The 16,589-nt window shown below is 37.6% G+C and overlaps 1 protein-coding gene across 2 annotated transcripts in view; it reads right to left on the bottom strand.

Annotated features, from left to right (window-relative positions):
* Positions 1 to 16,589, bottom strand: part of ANKDD1B (ankyrin repeat and death domain containing 1B) — a 1,083,940-nt gene that overhangs the window by 686,655 nt on the left and 380,696 nt on the right. The window lies entirely within an intron of this gene.

Below are 16,589 nucleotides of genomic sequence, written 5' to 3'. Positions count from 1 at the left end.
TGGTATTTATATCTCTTTCATCTAAAAATAATAAGCAATTGATATATATATACATATATATATATATATATATATATATATATATATATATATATATATATGGTTCCCTATCAGAAGCCTGAAACACTATAAGCCTGAAAATCAAAATCCTGAAAACTATAGACTGAAAATTCAAAATCCTGAAACTCAAAATCCTGAAAACACAAAATGGACATACTGACATCATTGTGGCTTTGCTATTGTTAGCCCTGTGGTGTTGGGTCATGCGTTGGGTTCAGGTAAGTGTGCGGTTGGTTTTATGTTAGGGTTAGGGGCGGTTTAAGTGAGTTAGGGTTAGGGCGCAGGTTAGGCATGTATGCAATAGTGACAAATATTGGGGTTAGGGCGGTTTAAATGAGTTAGGGTTAGGGCGCGGGTCAGGTGAGTGTGCGATAGTGACGGACCTTAGGGTTAGGGTTAGGGTCAGGGTCAGTTGGTAGATATTAGTGTCTTTATAGTGACATATTAGCATTATTTGTGTTTTCAGGATTTTGAGTTTCAGGATTTTGGGCTTTCAGGATTTTGAATTTTCAGTCTATAGTTTTCAGGATTTTGATTTTCAGGCTTATAGTGTTTCAGGCTTCTGATAGGGAACAATATATATATATATATATATATATATATATATATATATATATATATATATATATGGATTCCATACATTTGGTTGAATTACACTTATTCGAAAATGATTCCAGGCATTTCACTTCACTGAAAGCTCACTTAACTGAAAGCTCACTTGGTCGAAGTTCATTTGGTCGAAAATGGAATATAGCCCCTGCCCCACTGCAGTGCAATCCTGGAGTGAGGAATATTAAATAAGGGGGTGTGTGGGGGGCACAGCCCCCCCACATTATGTCAATAGTTTTTGCCAAAGATATATGTATCAATGCATTTCTAATGGATATACCTACTTATAATAGTGAATACATTAAAATGTACACCCCCCTTATTTAATATTCTCACTCCAGGGTTGCACTGCAGTGGGGTAGGGGCTATATTCCATTTTCGACCAAATGAACTTCAACCAAGTGAGCTTTCAGTCAAGTGAGCTTTCAGTAAAGTGCAATGCCTGGTATAATTTTTGACTAAGTGTAATTCAGCCAAATGTATGGAATCCATATATATATATATATATATATATATATATATATATATATATATATATATATATGTGTGTGTGTGTGTGTGTGTGTGTGTGTGTGTGTGTGTGTGTGTGTGTGTGTGTGTGTGTGTGTGTGTGTGTGTGTGTGTGTGTGTGTGTGTGTGTGTGTGTGTGTTTATCACATATAGGTAGCAATTTATACATGGGCGCATTAGGGTGCAATTATATGTCTGAATATCAAATGTGACAAGCATAGCAGGACAGAAGGGAGGAACAAGTCTAGATTTTTAAAAACAGATAATTTTCCACACAGTGTGATGACTTTTTTGATGGGCTACTAATGTGCTTTCATATCTGTAAGGAACAGTAATCATGCATAGTCGAGGAGTCTCCAGAGGTTCTGAGCTCACTGGGGGTTACCTGCTACTATTTCTTAATACCACACTCACAGGTTTTAAAGTTTCATTAATTTACCTTATGAATCATAGGTTCATCTTTAAAATATATTTATTTACTTTTGCAGAAGCAATCTTGTTAATCCACAACTGATTTTAAATCTGGTAATTATTTATTTATTTATTTATTTACATTTGTTGACAGGGAATGTCCGACTGGACGCAGGTCCATTTTCAGCAGAGGCCCAGGGAGAAAAGCTCCACAAATTAAAATATTACAAACATAGTTACAGATGAAGAATCCTAGCAATTAAAATATTACAAACATAGTTACAGATGAAGAACATAGTACATTCAGTAGATAACATCTGTTCTATCCACGAAGTCATAGCAGATTTTAACAATTGTTACAATAAGAAGTTACTGCCATATAATAACCAGATAGGCATGGAAGTATCAGAGCTTGCTGTAATCAAAGGTAGTTTGTGGGGGTGGAAGAGAGGTAGAGGGTAGATGGAGTGGGAGAAGTTAGAGGGGAGAGTTACAAGGGCATAGCCAGCATGTTTTTACGTGTGCTTTAAGTAAAGCTTTGAAGTGGGTGCATGATGGTAGAGAGGTTATTGTGGGGGGAGGGTGTTCCATAATTTGGCTATAGTGCTGGAGAATAGTGCTTCTCCAGCAGTGTTATTGGCTCTAGTAACCTGTATTTGATTTTTGTTGCTGGATTGTAGTAGTCTGGTGGTGAGATAGGGTTGGAGTAGATACTGAAGGGATGGGACCTTTAGAGGATGGTTAACCAGTTTGTGGGCGAGTGCAAGTTGATACCATTGAAGGACGTGAGGGAGTTCTAGCCAGCCTAGTTCAAGAAGTGAGAGATAGTGGTAACTGTGGTAGGATGCCCTGGTGGCGAATTTGGCGATTTTGTTGTAGCAGGTCTCGAGTTTATTTAGCTCGCATTGCCTTAGGTTGGTATATATTGGAGAGGCATAAAGTAGGGTAGAGATAAGGTGTGAATTTGCAACTGAAATCCTAGCTGCTTTGGTAAGGAGTTGCTTATTTCTGTATAAGGCTCCTAGTTTTTGGTGGACTTTGTTTATGGTCATGGATATGTGAATGCCAAATTTGAGATTGTTGTCTATTTCGACTCCTAGCAATTTGGTGTGATTTGTTGGGTGGATAGTGGTGTCTTTTGCTGTGATGTTAAAGTCAGAGTTGTTTTGAATATGTTTGGTGGGTTTGAAGATGAGGAGTTTCGTTTTCTTTGGGTTGAGTATTATCTGGGCATTGGATAGCTAAGTTTCAACAGAGGAAAAGGCATCCTGTGTGACCTTTTGCAGTTCGGGTAAGGACTGGGCTGAGCAGATGATGGTTGAGTCATCTGCATATTGTATGAGCGTGCCATGTTTGGTGGCAGAGGCTAGATTATTTGTGAAAATAGAGAAGAGTAGGGGTCCAAAGATGGATCCCTGGGGAACACCAATAGAGACTGATAGTTGGGGAGATATGTCATTTTGCCATACAACAGATTGCTGGCAGTCAGACAGGTAACTTTGAAACCAGTTGATGACTGATTAAGAAAATGATAGGTTATGAACTGTATTTGTACACAGACAAATACACAAGGCAACAGACAAGGATGCAAGATCAGATTTGTATTCAAACTAAAACACAAAATTGTTTCACCTACAAGCCAAGTGAATGAGTTGAAACCTAAATACACTAAAACTCTTGAGGCAATCTTCAATCCAAATTTCAAAAATTTTAATTGGTGCCACTTCTTATTGTACAGGAGTTTAAGCAAATGCTTAGAAGTCCATTAGAAGTTATCAAATGTGTTGTCTGGAAATTAGCAATCAATTAGATAAATTCACAAAACAAATACTGAGCCATCCTAATGTTTTCAATTAACAGTGACAAATACATTCTGGGTCTCCACAAGAAGTTTTTCATTTTTAAACAGTTTAAAAATTACTAGCTATCATCATGTTAGTGACAACACGCAGGTAAAATATACAAAACAAATATGGCTGCAGTGGAATATTTATTAAAATATTTAGCAGTTTTGTCTGATAAATGAAAACAGATTTCTTCTGAATGAGCAATGATATTGAATGAGTAATTTAAATACAGTCCTACAAATCACTTGTCTCAACCAATAAAAACAATAAAACATTGCATACGTAAATGAAAATCTCCACGGCTTAACTTCTTTTTACTCTTCTTTCAGATTTTAGTAGTAATTTTATTATGCTATATAAATGTGACCAATGCATCATTGCCCTTTAATTGTATACATATAATTTCTGAGAGTCATTATACGTTTGCAAATTCAAACCTTTTGCATTAATAAAACAAGACTCCTTACAAATATATATATATATAAAATATATATCAGCTTTGATTCTTTGTCTTTTCACGTTAAGCATAAGACATTTTGTTGGAAGGGTGTTTCCAGCTTTGATTTTCCTTCCTTTAGTGAGCTGTATTGTGCTTCTAGACTTTGGCTACTACTCTTCTTAACATTTATCCAAGTTCTGCTAGTATTTAATGTTTAACTAAAACCATCCCCACATATTCTTTGTACAAGTAGAACACATATTTTATTCATTTTTCATTGTATTTTATGATTTAAGTAGTTATCTATCAAGCTATATTTGGTCCTCCATATTTTGATAAAAAGCAAATTTTTTTTAAGTTGCATTTTTTGGTGTGGGCATTAAAAGAATAGGCTACAAAATATCATATCGATGCTTTAATCTATCTGTAATACACAGGTTACATGCATTTTCTTATTTTGTGAGCACTTTTAATCTTCCCTTTTATCACAATTTATATTAAATTTCTGCAATAACTTCACAGTTTTATGATGCAGAGAGACAAAGTCCTAAGTGTGACCCAAATGATCCAGGTCAAACTAGCAGCTCAGATGTTGAAAGAGCTAACATGAATAGGGAGAGAAATGAAGTGGCAATAGCCTGCTCACCTGTCTTATGATGTGGGGAGAGGCCAAGGAATGTGCTGAAGAGGCATGCTGTTAATTGATTATTCTGCAGATCAGCAATAACTGGGTAGATGTATGTACAGAGCAAAAAATGTGTGCATCACTGCAAAGGCAGGGCACTCTCCTCACAATGCCCTACTACATACCCACATAAGGCACAGTAACCCAACACATTCAGGGAGCTAGGGTACATAATAAAACGTCTAGATCAGCAGGAAAGATAGTGTAGTCAGGATCCCAAGGTCCCCTCTTTATCGACTCCAGCCCACTTAAAAAAAAAATTAACTGTCCTGTTAGGTCCATAGCTGATGAGTTTCCAGTACAGAGAGGCTAGGCTAGACAAGGACTTCTGAGACTCTGGAGGTACACTGGTTTCCTGCTAATTTGCCAGCTTCCACAGGACTCAGTAACATTTCTGCAATAATTCTAATTGTGCTTCTTTTATTTACAGACATAGTAAAAAGCTAGAAAACTGAACACCACTTTATTTTTCTACTTTTTACCTCCCTGTCTGCCACTCATCAAGCTTCACTCATCTGGAGGGGACCATCATCCAGGCTGCCATGAGACTTCCTTTACTTTTGTCTCATCACCGTGAGGTATCCTGTACTCTCCACTGATGCTTCTACACATATGCCTCCTGCTACCATCACTGGAACAAGATACCAGTGCACAACTAAATGAAACAGCCAAACTGGAACCAAAAAAGCAAACATGCCACTCAAAGAAACACTACTAAAAAGCTTTAACAAAAGTTAACCCTTTCATCCTGCTAGTAAAAAAGACTTCTTCAGAACTAATACATTTATATACGAACACCATATTTAAAATAATCAGCATATTCATGTGATCTAATGTCACCAATAAAAAGACAATACCCGATCCTGTTACAATTCTTAAAGTAGAAAGCATTATTATACAAAAATCAGATTGAATAACAACTACCAATACCCCTTAAAACACCAAGGCTCACTGAACTTGAAACAAGACCTAGCTGACCCACTCTGATGTCTATTTAACCACAGCCTCAGGACTGGCTACATTCCGGCAGAATGGAGGACAGCCACAGTCATCCCTCTGCACAAGGGGGAGTATTAACTGACCGTGAAAATTATAGACCCATAAGTTTGACTAGTCTCATCTGCAAGGCCATGTTAAGAATCATTCTGAACTTTATTAACAAGGAGACAGGTAACCTCCAGTCTCTGGACCCAACACAGGTCGGATTTGTTATGGGTATATCTTGTCTGTTAAACTTGGTTGACTTCTTCATGAAGGTCACCAAGGCCATGAGCAAGGGAAAGACTGTATATACTGCCTACCTTGACCTGACCAAGACATTTGACACTATGCCCCACTCAGGTATTACACAGAAACTCACACAGCTGAGAATAAATCCCCACCTCACCAGGTGGGGAGCCAAATGGCTCACAGAGAGGACACATACTGTCAGAGTGGGAAAATTCACATCTAGCAAAAGGCCATTCACCAATGGCATACCACAGGGCTCTGCAACGGGCCTGTTACTGTTTGTCCACATGAATGTGCCTGGCTTGTGGCTGACCAAGTTTGCCAACAACTGCAAATTGGAAGCAATTATTGAGTCCCCCAGTATACCGATAAAGAATTAATGATGACAAATGATTAGTGCCAAAGCCACAGACTGAAGCTAAATGCAAAAAAAATGCATAACTATTCCCTTTGGTAAAGCTTACACTGTAGCTAATTACAAAATAGATAGCAGCCCCCAAGACTAGACCCAGTGATACGTGACCTGGGTACTTAGGTTGATCGTGATCTGAACTTTAACTATCATGTGCCCACAGTGGTGAGAAAATCCTTCTATGTGGCACACCTCATAAGTAAAGATATGACATCTAGATCTAAGGACATTAACACTGCATTGTATTTGACACTCATCAGACCAATAATTGAGTACATTGCATCCTTTTGCATTTACTTGACCAGACACCTGCAACAGCTAGAGATACCACAGAGGTTTCTCACTTAAAACTACAAGGTACACAAAACAAATCCTACTCTGAAAGACTGAAAGCCTTATCACTGTTTTCTGTCACCTACAGGTTACTAAAGGGGTGATCTGTATCTGGCTTACAAATCAATCTCTGGCCCAGCCCTGATGGAAATGTTACACATATGTAAATCAAACTGCAAGAGGGTCGCCCACTCTAAAGATCTCAACCTAGCCACTGACATAAATAAATCATGCTGGAGAAATAGATACATCTCCCAAGACTACCCCTCCTCTGGAACAAGCTCTGAATTCACGTAAAGCAGAACCTCTCGCTGACTTTCTTCAAGTGCAATCTGGACCAATGGATGGGTACCTGCAAACTCATGCCTACTGTGGCTCCCTTTTGGACAGAGACTGTCAGTAAGAAACAGTCAGTCTTAGTTACCCTACCATAGAAGCACACCCCTGTGAACTTAGCTCACCTAACTATTGATAATTGGGTAATTCAGGATAAATAAGGCTAGACGTGTAAAGGCCCTTGGCCATTAGCCTAGTAACCGCCTATGAACCTACGAACTTATAAAACTGGACAGTAAGAATACTGCGGTACTAAGGAGTTTCTGTTCTCAGTAACATATGGTATTGATAGTTCAAATATTTATATCTCACATAAATAGTTATTTTTACATTTTAAGATTTCCTGCAGCACATTCAAGGGTTTTTTGGTCCAGTTTATAAGATCCGTATACTTAAAAGGAGTTTATTCAAACTATAATCCATTTTAAACTAAATAAAGCCATTAGTTCTGATGGCCATTCAGTGGATTTTTATAAATTGCATGAGAAAAAATCTAAAATATTGTTATTAATCAACATATTCAGCTTAAAATGTTTTTCTGATCATAATGTAAATCAATCAAAAACAGAATTACTTCCCATACAGAACACAGATCATTTAGATCTAGCTAACTACAGACCAATTACTTTAATTAATATTGATATTAAATGTATTTACTAGTATATTAGCTTATCGAGTTAAGGTTGGTCCACCCATATTTTGTCACCATTTCAGTCTAGCTTTCAGAAGACATTACCAGGCCCAAAATCAAATTTTAAATTTAGACCTTTTGATAACATAAAGATTCCTGCCACAAAAATGTATCTATTTATGTATTTATTTTATTTTACCTATTTGTTGACCAGGTAAGCCCACTGGGCACTATTGTCCATCTCCCTTTTGAGGGACGACCTGGGAGCACTGTCTGGTTAAATGACTTGCTTAGTTGCCACACAGTAAGCAAATGAAAGTATAAGAAATCAAACCCTGACAACTTAGAGCATTAGTCCCTCTGTGCTTACTGCCATTATTTTTCAAGTGATTAATTCAAACTATTTTACAGACTTTTAATTTACTGCTTAGAGTCTTAGAGAAGTTTATTTTTCCTAAAAATGTTATAGAAAACATTAAAATTACTCTTTTGCTTAGTAAACTGAAATGAATCAAAGGCATGTCTACCTCTCCAGCCAAGCATATAAATAACACAGTGAATAACACAGCTGTCTACGTTTCCACATTTGTGTCAAAATAAAATCTTCCTCTCCAGCTGTTGGTCAAAAGCTGCCTGGAATCACTGAACAAGTGGTATGGTGCTACACATCCATGCAGCTCTACTTCATAATAGCAGTTTTTAGCTACTTCCCCCATGTCTTTATTTTACATTACTGTGCATTCACAGCATATACATACTAATACAAGAAATGAAAAGAATATAAATTAACTAAACTGTCATAAGTTCTAGCAGTGGCTGAAGTGAAACATCCTTCCTGATTTTATAAACTCACAGGCACTGTGATTCTTTCACTAAATAACTGCCCCTCTGCATTTATGTTTTGCTTCTCTGACATTGCTGTCATTATCAATGGTTACCTCATACACTGCTGGACTGTTTGTGCCATGGTGTACATGACACATGTTTGACGGCACCCCTACTATCTCTGTAGAGACTGTATGCTCTCCTTATATCGGTATAGCTCATCTCCATGTATTCCAGTTTCCTCTTAAATCCCAAGCATATGCTAAACTGTAAAGATATTCTATTTACTCAGGTCTATATCACTTCATTGAAGATTCACTTTAGTGAATCTGACTTTATCAATCCCCAAAAAAATGAACTTCACTTCTGCGAACATTCACATCAAAAAACATTTCACCAGGGAAAGGAAGCACTTGGCCAACACAGCACCAGAACATACACTGCAGTATTTAAACCTACCTGTGAATGTTATAAGTTTGCAGACTTTAACATTTTTCTACAGGACATTTTATCAGAAATGCTAGGGGAGCAAATTATTGTAATTAATGAAATAATTCTCTTGAGCTGACATAGAGAAACTGAATTGCCTAGATATGATAATGTCTTACTAAGTTTAATACTAGTGGCTGCCAAAAATAATAAATAATTACTGGAAAATGGAAATCAAAATCAAAACCAACCAAAACTGAAGTATTGAATGCTGTAAATGAGTTAAAAAATGGAGGTGGGACATTTAGAAAAGGAAGGGAGTAAACTACACAGAAATACATTGAATTTGTAGGAATACAACATACGGAGTAATGTTCTGAAGGAGTAATGAAATTTTAGGGAAGGCAGGGCTTGTGCGATTTATGTAATATTGGAATCATACCTCTCAATCTCAACGCAAGAAATCTGGACAATGCCTAAAATAACGAGGGGACAAAGGCTCACAAATAGGAGAAGATTTTAAATATTACTCTTGTAAACTTAGAAAGTTGCTAGAATAACAGGATTTGTGTTAGCATGCATTTTATGAAGGATATGAAGTCTAAACTTCAAATGTAAGCTATCATTTAGTGTTCTATCCCCAGTGATTTGCCAGAAAATCAGAAATTGTATGAGGAACAGACCAAGAATATGAGGCAAAAATCTAGACATTCTGTGAAAAACTGGACAGTTGAGAGGTGTGTTTGGAATGAATGATTACTGAAAAAGAAAACATATCTGTGTAGTGTACGAAAATGAAAAATGTCTGTAATTTTTTTCTATTCTCATTTACATCCAAGTGACGTCTCCAGGTGCATCTGCAGTTAACTCCTACTGATGCCTTTAGGTGTCAAATATTGCTTGCTCATATTTGCATCAATAATTCCAAAACCATGCTATGTACAAGGTTTTAAAATATTTCATTATAAAGCTTACACATTGGAAAATTCAACTGAATTCATATTTGGCCTCTGTCTAGTGCAGGTAAAGAGATATTAATTGCTGTTTTTATTATGTTAATTTATATAGATATAATTTTCACATTTTTCTAAATATCTCAACAACCAAGTAACACAGACAAAACGCCTTAGCCTCATACGAAAGCTCTCAGCTACATGAATAAAATGTTGCTGAGAGAGTGTGTGTAACTTGAGCGGTTGCTGTGATGTTGTAAGTTGTTTACAAAATATTACAAATGTAATAGTTACTGTGTTTACTGTGACTTATAAAATTCATTTTAAGACCTAGAACCTAACGAATACCCACTTTAAAAATAGTGTGTGCTGAAGGGTTTGCCATTTATACTTCTTTCATAACTCCTATGGTTTCAGAGATATGAACATTTGTTTGAAATGTGAGGGCATAATTTGATTCTGTCAAAAGGCTTGGGCTCCACCCATTGGAAGTTACAGTACAAACTTTCTGAGCTCCATTGGAGTGAATGAGTTAATGCATGTGTACCCATGTCGTTATTCAACATGTTAGATGTTAAAAGTTTTGAGACCACCGATCCTATTAGTTAGAAATCTTTGAAATCTTTCAAGTTGAGCAATGTACTTAGACAAATACATACCAAAAGAAGCTTCGTATTTAATAATGGGTCTGATGAAATATATATAAAGGAGAATTAAGACTTCGTTGGGTCTAAAGGAAATGCCTTTGGTAATTAGATGAGCCAGACAGAATGCTTTCTGAACTACTGCAGAGACATGCTAATCAAAAGATGAGAAATTATTAACAAGAGTGTATAGATCCCTTACAATAGTGACTCTCTGGAGGGTTGTGTCACCTATGCAGTATGGGAAGATGTTTTGCTTACCAAAATGAAACATATCACATTTTTTTCACATGTAATTGGAAAATCTTGCCCTTGTCCCAAACATGGTCTAGCCCATATTGGAACAATTGTGAGTCAGTGGAAGATCTAATAACAATAACCAATTTACAGTCATCTGAAAACTTAGATAAGTATTGGCCAGGAGAGCTGGCCTGAAGGTATGAAAAACTAGATGCCAAAGAAGACAGAGCACAACCAAATCCCTGCGGTAAATTACTGGTAACATTTTTTCTTTCAGAAGTGACTCCTGTGACTCTAACAACATGGTTTCAGCCAGACAACATAAGGACATATGTTCAGAGTTACAATTCTGTCACTAATGTCTGTATGGGGAATAGTGTTAGGGGCCTTGACCAAGTCCAGATATGCTGTATGTGCTACATAACCACTGTCCACTGCTTCAGTGACTTTTTCAAATAAATTAATAATGACAAATAAGTAGAGCCTTCCTTTTGCAAAGTTGAACTGATGAGGTTCCAGGGTCACAGGATATTCAATGTCCAGATTAATGAGGTATGAAATAATACATCCCATACCTTTACATATGAGGTCTAGTGAGACTAATGGATCTGTAGTTATCAGGGTATATGTCTGAGCCATCCTTCTGGAAAAGCATTACAATGGCTGTTTTACAGCTTCAGGAATGTAAACATTGGAGAGACTTAAATTAAAAAGGTTAAACTGGGGCTCAGATAGGCCATATTTGGTACTGATAATCAGGTAACTTGGTATGTTATCTGTGCTCATGGGTGAGGTGTTCTTAGTTTTTGCGCAGAGTGAAAGGACTTGTCCCACAATAATAAAAGGGAGAGGCTGGGACTTCGGAATATGTGGACTATCTATAACTGTGGATGGAGTAAAACTTGAACTGAAGTAGTCATCTAGGATATTAGCTATTTCCTTAGGGTCAGAGTGAGCAATATTATTGCAGACAAACTCTAAACATTGTTGGGTGTTAATTCTTAACTTGCAGATATGGATAAAGAAAGTTGTGTAGCTATTTTTGGTTTTAGTTACTATTTCAAGTTCATATTCAGCGTTGAACATCTTGATTATTTTTTAAGCTCTATTAATTTGCATAAATGTTCTTTTAAATTATGAAGAATGAGACTTCTTATGTTATATAATTTATTTATATAGACATTTTACCACAGAAGTTTATTTTTAAATCTCTCATTATGGTTGGTGCAATTAGGGACTGCCTTATCAATACAACTACTTAAGTAGGAGTAGAAGTCAAAGACGCATGCAGCAGCTTAAGCAATGGGATCCATCAGAGAAGGATTACAGCAGAATTTATTTAAGTTATCAAGTAACTGAAGAAGGTGTGCTTTTGTAAGTCCCTAAACACAGAGATATTTGCATGGAATGTGCCATCAGGTTTAAAGGAAAACATGATTGTTTTATGGTATGATTTAACAAGGGAAGATGATGGGTATAGAAATGGGCAAGACGTGGTCATATTTGTGAGCATATCAAGGATACTGAGCCTCCATGTAGTAACTATTTGTACAAGGGAGTTAACATTTATAATGTCTAGGAAGTGTTGGACATTCTGACTATTGGCAGTGTAGGCCTGACAGGATATTGATAGCTAGATGAGGTCACCCAAGACTGGATTTAATTGAAATTTTAGCTAAAGAGTTAAATAGCTATTATGCCCAAATGTGGACACACAAGGTATTATACAGCAAGCTAGGAAGTGGTGATCAGTCTTGCTTAGGGTGATTTGGACATCTAGAATTTCAAATTTGGTGTACCAAAGGCCTGTCATGAAGTGATGATATCTTTCACAAACATTAATACTACCCCACAAATGCCAGTAAGCTTGAAAAATATATAGAGTGCTTTCATTGCTTTGAAACTATATCTCTGAAACTACACATATATGAATGTGTCCAAGTTGTTTGACAGTAACAAGGTCAGGCATTTTTTTTTAAGATTCTTGGTGTGGGTAGAGCCATTTTAAGTCATCCCAAATTAGAATGTACTAGGTTGGCATATCTAGCAGATAGACTCTGCCCAAAACAGGTCCTAAAGGGCCAGCAAGGCTTTAGCCAAAATGTGAAAGCTTTGGTAAGAGAGATGCAGACTTTCCATAGCAAAGAAGGAAAACTTGTCAGTCAGCTGATCAAAACCTGACAGATACTGGATCTACCTAGAATGACATCTACTACATAACCAATTATTAGAGCCAGTTACTACCGATCCTTCTCCTAGTTCCATAGCTTCTTTCCATTAGGTTACAGGCAGTAAAATAGCAGAAAGAACAATCACCATTCTTGCCCATTTCAGTCTTGGGCACCACAATCTTTAACACTTTTATTAATGACCTCTACACACTGCTGCTAATGACACAACTGTCATTCAGTATCTGATGATGCTACACTGATAATAACAGCTATGTCCTTCCAAGAACTTCAGGGAAAAAATATTTTCTTCTACAGAAACCTGGTTGAGCAATTATCACCTCCTGCTGAATGCTAAGAAAGCCAAATTAGCATTTTTCATATCAAAACTGGTGTCCTACACACAAAAAATAACTTTACAACCTCAAACAACACTCCTATAGAACTTGTGTCACACAAAAAGCTGCTTGGTGTTTGGTGTCATTATAGATAATCTCCTGAAATTTGATATTTCAATAGAACAAGTTATCAAGAAACCTCACAACAAAACTGGACTCCTTTATCATAGCAAACACTTTTTAACCAGCAATGCCAAAAAAAAAAAATAGCGTCTGTGTATCTCATGCCTTAACTCCCACATACTGTCCCATCTACACCAACCTTCACAAATTTCTGCTAACAAAAATTGAACAATGCTATAACAAGATAGCTAAGTTCGCCACTATCCAAACTGCTAAATCCCACCACTGCCTAGTCTTAAGATAGAACTTCCACACGGTCTCTCTCTTACCCAATTAACAACTGTTCATAATAATTTACAGACCTCAAACTTGTTCTCCACTCCAAGCCTTAGTGGAATCTTGCACCTCTATATGATTACTGTGCTCCAAAGACAAGTCCCTAGTAAACATAACTAAAACATACAACGCTACTGGTCTGTCCTTATACTCAAACTATGTCTTCAAAATCTATCCCTACCACCATCAGACAACAAACCATCCTATCCATATTAAAAGAAACTTGCTAAAATAATACTTCAAATACTTGTCTCTGTTTTTGCATCTCTCCAACTACTCTGGCCCTTACACACCTGAACTAACCATGTCCACCAAAACCAAATTCTAGGCAAAAATAGCCACCCAGGCTAACGATATCCATAAGGCATTTTTTCAGTTATATACACATCCTTAAAGCTAACACCCAACAGTGTGCAGAACTAAAAGTAAATGGAATTGCCTATAGGTTCATCGATAGGTACTAGGCTATCTGCCCGAAGGCATTTATAAGCCTAGCCAGAATGTGTTGACTTTCACTGCCCCCTTAGATTAGTTCCCTGTGCCTCTGTCCTATACTGAACTGAGGGCTATAGCAAATTTGCTGGCCAATAAATTTAGCTCCAATTTCACCCCCACCCCCATGAACCCAGTCCCCCCAGGAAATACCCTCTACCATTTCTCCCCAACTATTACTAAAGAACAAGTCCTCACTTCACTCTCCAGACCTGAAAAAAAAAGCATCAGTGGATCCTGATAATATCCCAGAATGCCTTCTATGTTACTTAAAATATGACATGTCAAGCTCACTAGAATCTCTACTCAACCATAGCCTCTAGACAGGCTTCATCCCTTGGCAATGGAGGACTGCAACAGTCATCCCTCTTCACAAAGGCAGACCATCAGTAGACCAAGGGAACTAAAGACATGTATGTCTGACTAGTCTTATATGCAAGGCCTTGGAAAGAATTATTGTTGATCTCATCTTCAAACATAGGACCCATCCCAGTTTAGTTTTGTAAAGAGCAGGTCATGTCTACTAAACTTGGTGGACTTCTTTCAGATGGTCACTAGAAACATGGATGAGAGCAAGATAGTATATACTGCCTACCTTGACCTGGCAAAGGCATTTGACACAGTACCTCACTTGGGTATTATACATCAACTCAGGAAGTTAGGCATAAATCCCTGTGTCACCCAATGAATATTCAAATGGCTCACAGACAGGACAAATGAAGTTAGGGTTGGGGAATCCACCTCTGCCAAGAGGCCTGTTACTAGTGGTGCCCCACAGAGCTCAGAACTAGGACCTCTCTTGTTTGGAATATACTTCTCTGAAGTTGAAGTAAATGTGCAGGACCTTTGGCTGGCCAAATTTGCTGATGACTGCAAGCTGGGTGCAATCACTGAACCCCCCCAAATATGTAGATATCCTCCAGGAGTGTCTGACACAGCCATATAACTGGTGCCAGAACCATGGCCTAAAACTCAATGCAAAAATGCATAATTATACCATTTGGGAAAATGACAACCCCTGCAACTTATAACATTCATGACGATCAGCTAAGAGTAGACCCAGTGGTAAAAGTCTTGGAAATTCACATTGACAGTAACCTGAACTTTGATCACAATATGTCCATGATAGTGAGAAAAGCCTTCTGTGTGGTGCAGCTTATAAGTCATAGCATGACATCCATATCTAAAGAGATCATAATCCCTTTATGTTCAGACCTCATTAGACCAATAATTGGGGTTTATATCACATAATCGAAACTCGCAACATCGAACGCGCAAATGCGAGAATTTTCACATAATCGAATACTGTATTGTGGGGGGCTGCGCCTCTCACATCCCCCGCTAAATATATATTCCTACTCCGAGGTTGCACTACAGTCAGGAAAAGGCAAAATTCCCGATCTTCAATGTAGAGTGACATAAATCCAGGCACTTCGATTATGTGAAAATTTGTGCATTTGCACGTTCGATGTTGTGAGTTTCAATTATGTGATATAAACCCCAATAATTAAGTACAATGTATCCTTCAGCATATACCTGATCAGCCATTTGCAACAGGTGGAGTGGCCACAGAAATTCCTCACTAAAAGTATATAGGGTATAAATAATATCTCCAATACAGACTGCCTCAAAGCCTTGTCCCTGTAATCTGTCTACTATAGACTACTGAAGGGCAATCTATGCCTAACCTATAAGGCATTCTCTGATCCAGCCCTGATGGCTCTGTTACACATTCGCACAACAAACAGTACTAAAATTACCCAATCTAAGCATCTAAACTTCCTCTGTGAGATAAACAAAACATGTTGGAAGGACAGGTATGTGTCTTGGTGATTACCCATTCTCTGGAACAGACTCTCCAGTCTATTGAAACAGACCTCTTCCCTAAGTTTATTAAAGCACAATTTAGACCAATGGATGGGAAATTGCAAAGTCACCCCTGGCTTGTTGCCTGTGGCCATTATGGTCAAGGACAGTTTGTAGATGCCCTAAGGCACAGGCATACACCAAAGTTATTCTAGCCTGTGGGCATTGATAATTGGGAAAATGGGACCACGAATGGCTCTAGGGCCATTAGCCTAGTATCCTCTTATGATCCTCTGCTTCCCCCATATAGCATAACAAAGCAAATTTGTTATGTAAATTTCTTACTGTCTTCTATCCCTTTACCCTTACTGTCACTTCTTTTGTCTCTACTTACCAACCAACAAGTTGTCCATCCAGAAAAATTCCAGCTCTTACTCTCTACCTTCTACATCTACTTCAGTACAACCTTGTTTTTCTCTATATCACCTAACAAATCTACACACTATTCATCTTTCCTTCCCCACTCTACTTTCTACTTTATCACCGCTTTGCTTTCTACTCATATCTTCCACATCACCTTTCTTATTTCTTCTATCTATTAATGTAAAATTGTAATTTGGCAATTTAAACCTCAGTGTATGTGTGTGTGTGTGTGTGTGTGTGTGTGTGTGTGTGTGTGTGTGTGTGTGTGTGTGTGTGTGTATGTCTATATGAAGTACTGGTTGCACATTT

Source organism: Protopterus annectens, chromosome 2.part2, assembly GCF_019279795.1.
Source record: "Protopterus annectens isolate FY-2018-M chromosome 2.part2, PAN1.0, whole genome shotgun sequence".
NCBI classification, from domain to species: domain Eukaryota; kingdom Metazoa; phylum Chordata; order Ceratodontiformes; family Protopteridae; genus Protopterus; species Protopterus annectens.
Note: the sequence above shows the minus strand (reverse complement) of the source record. Positions and strands in the feature narration are given on the sequence as shown.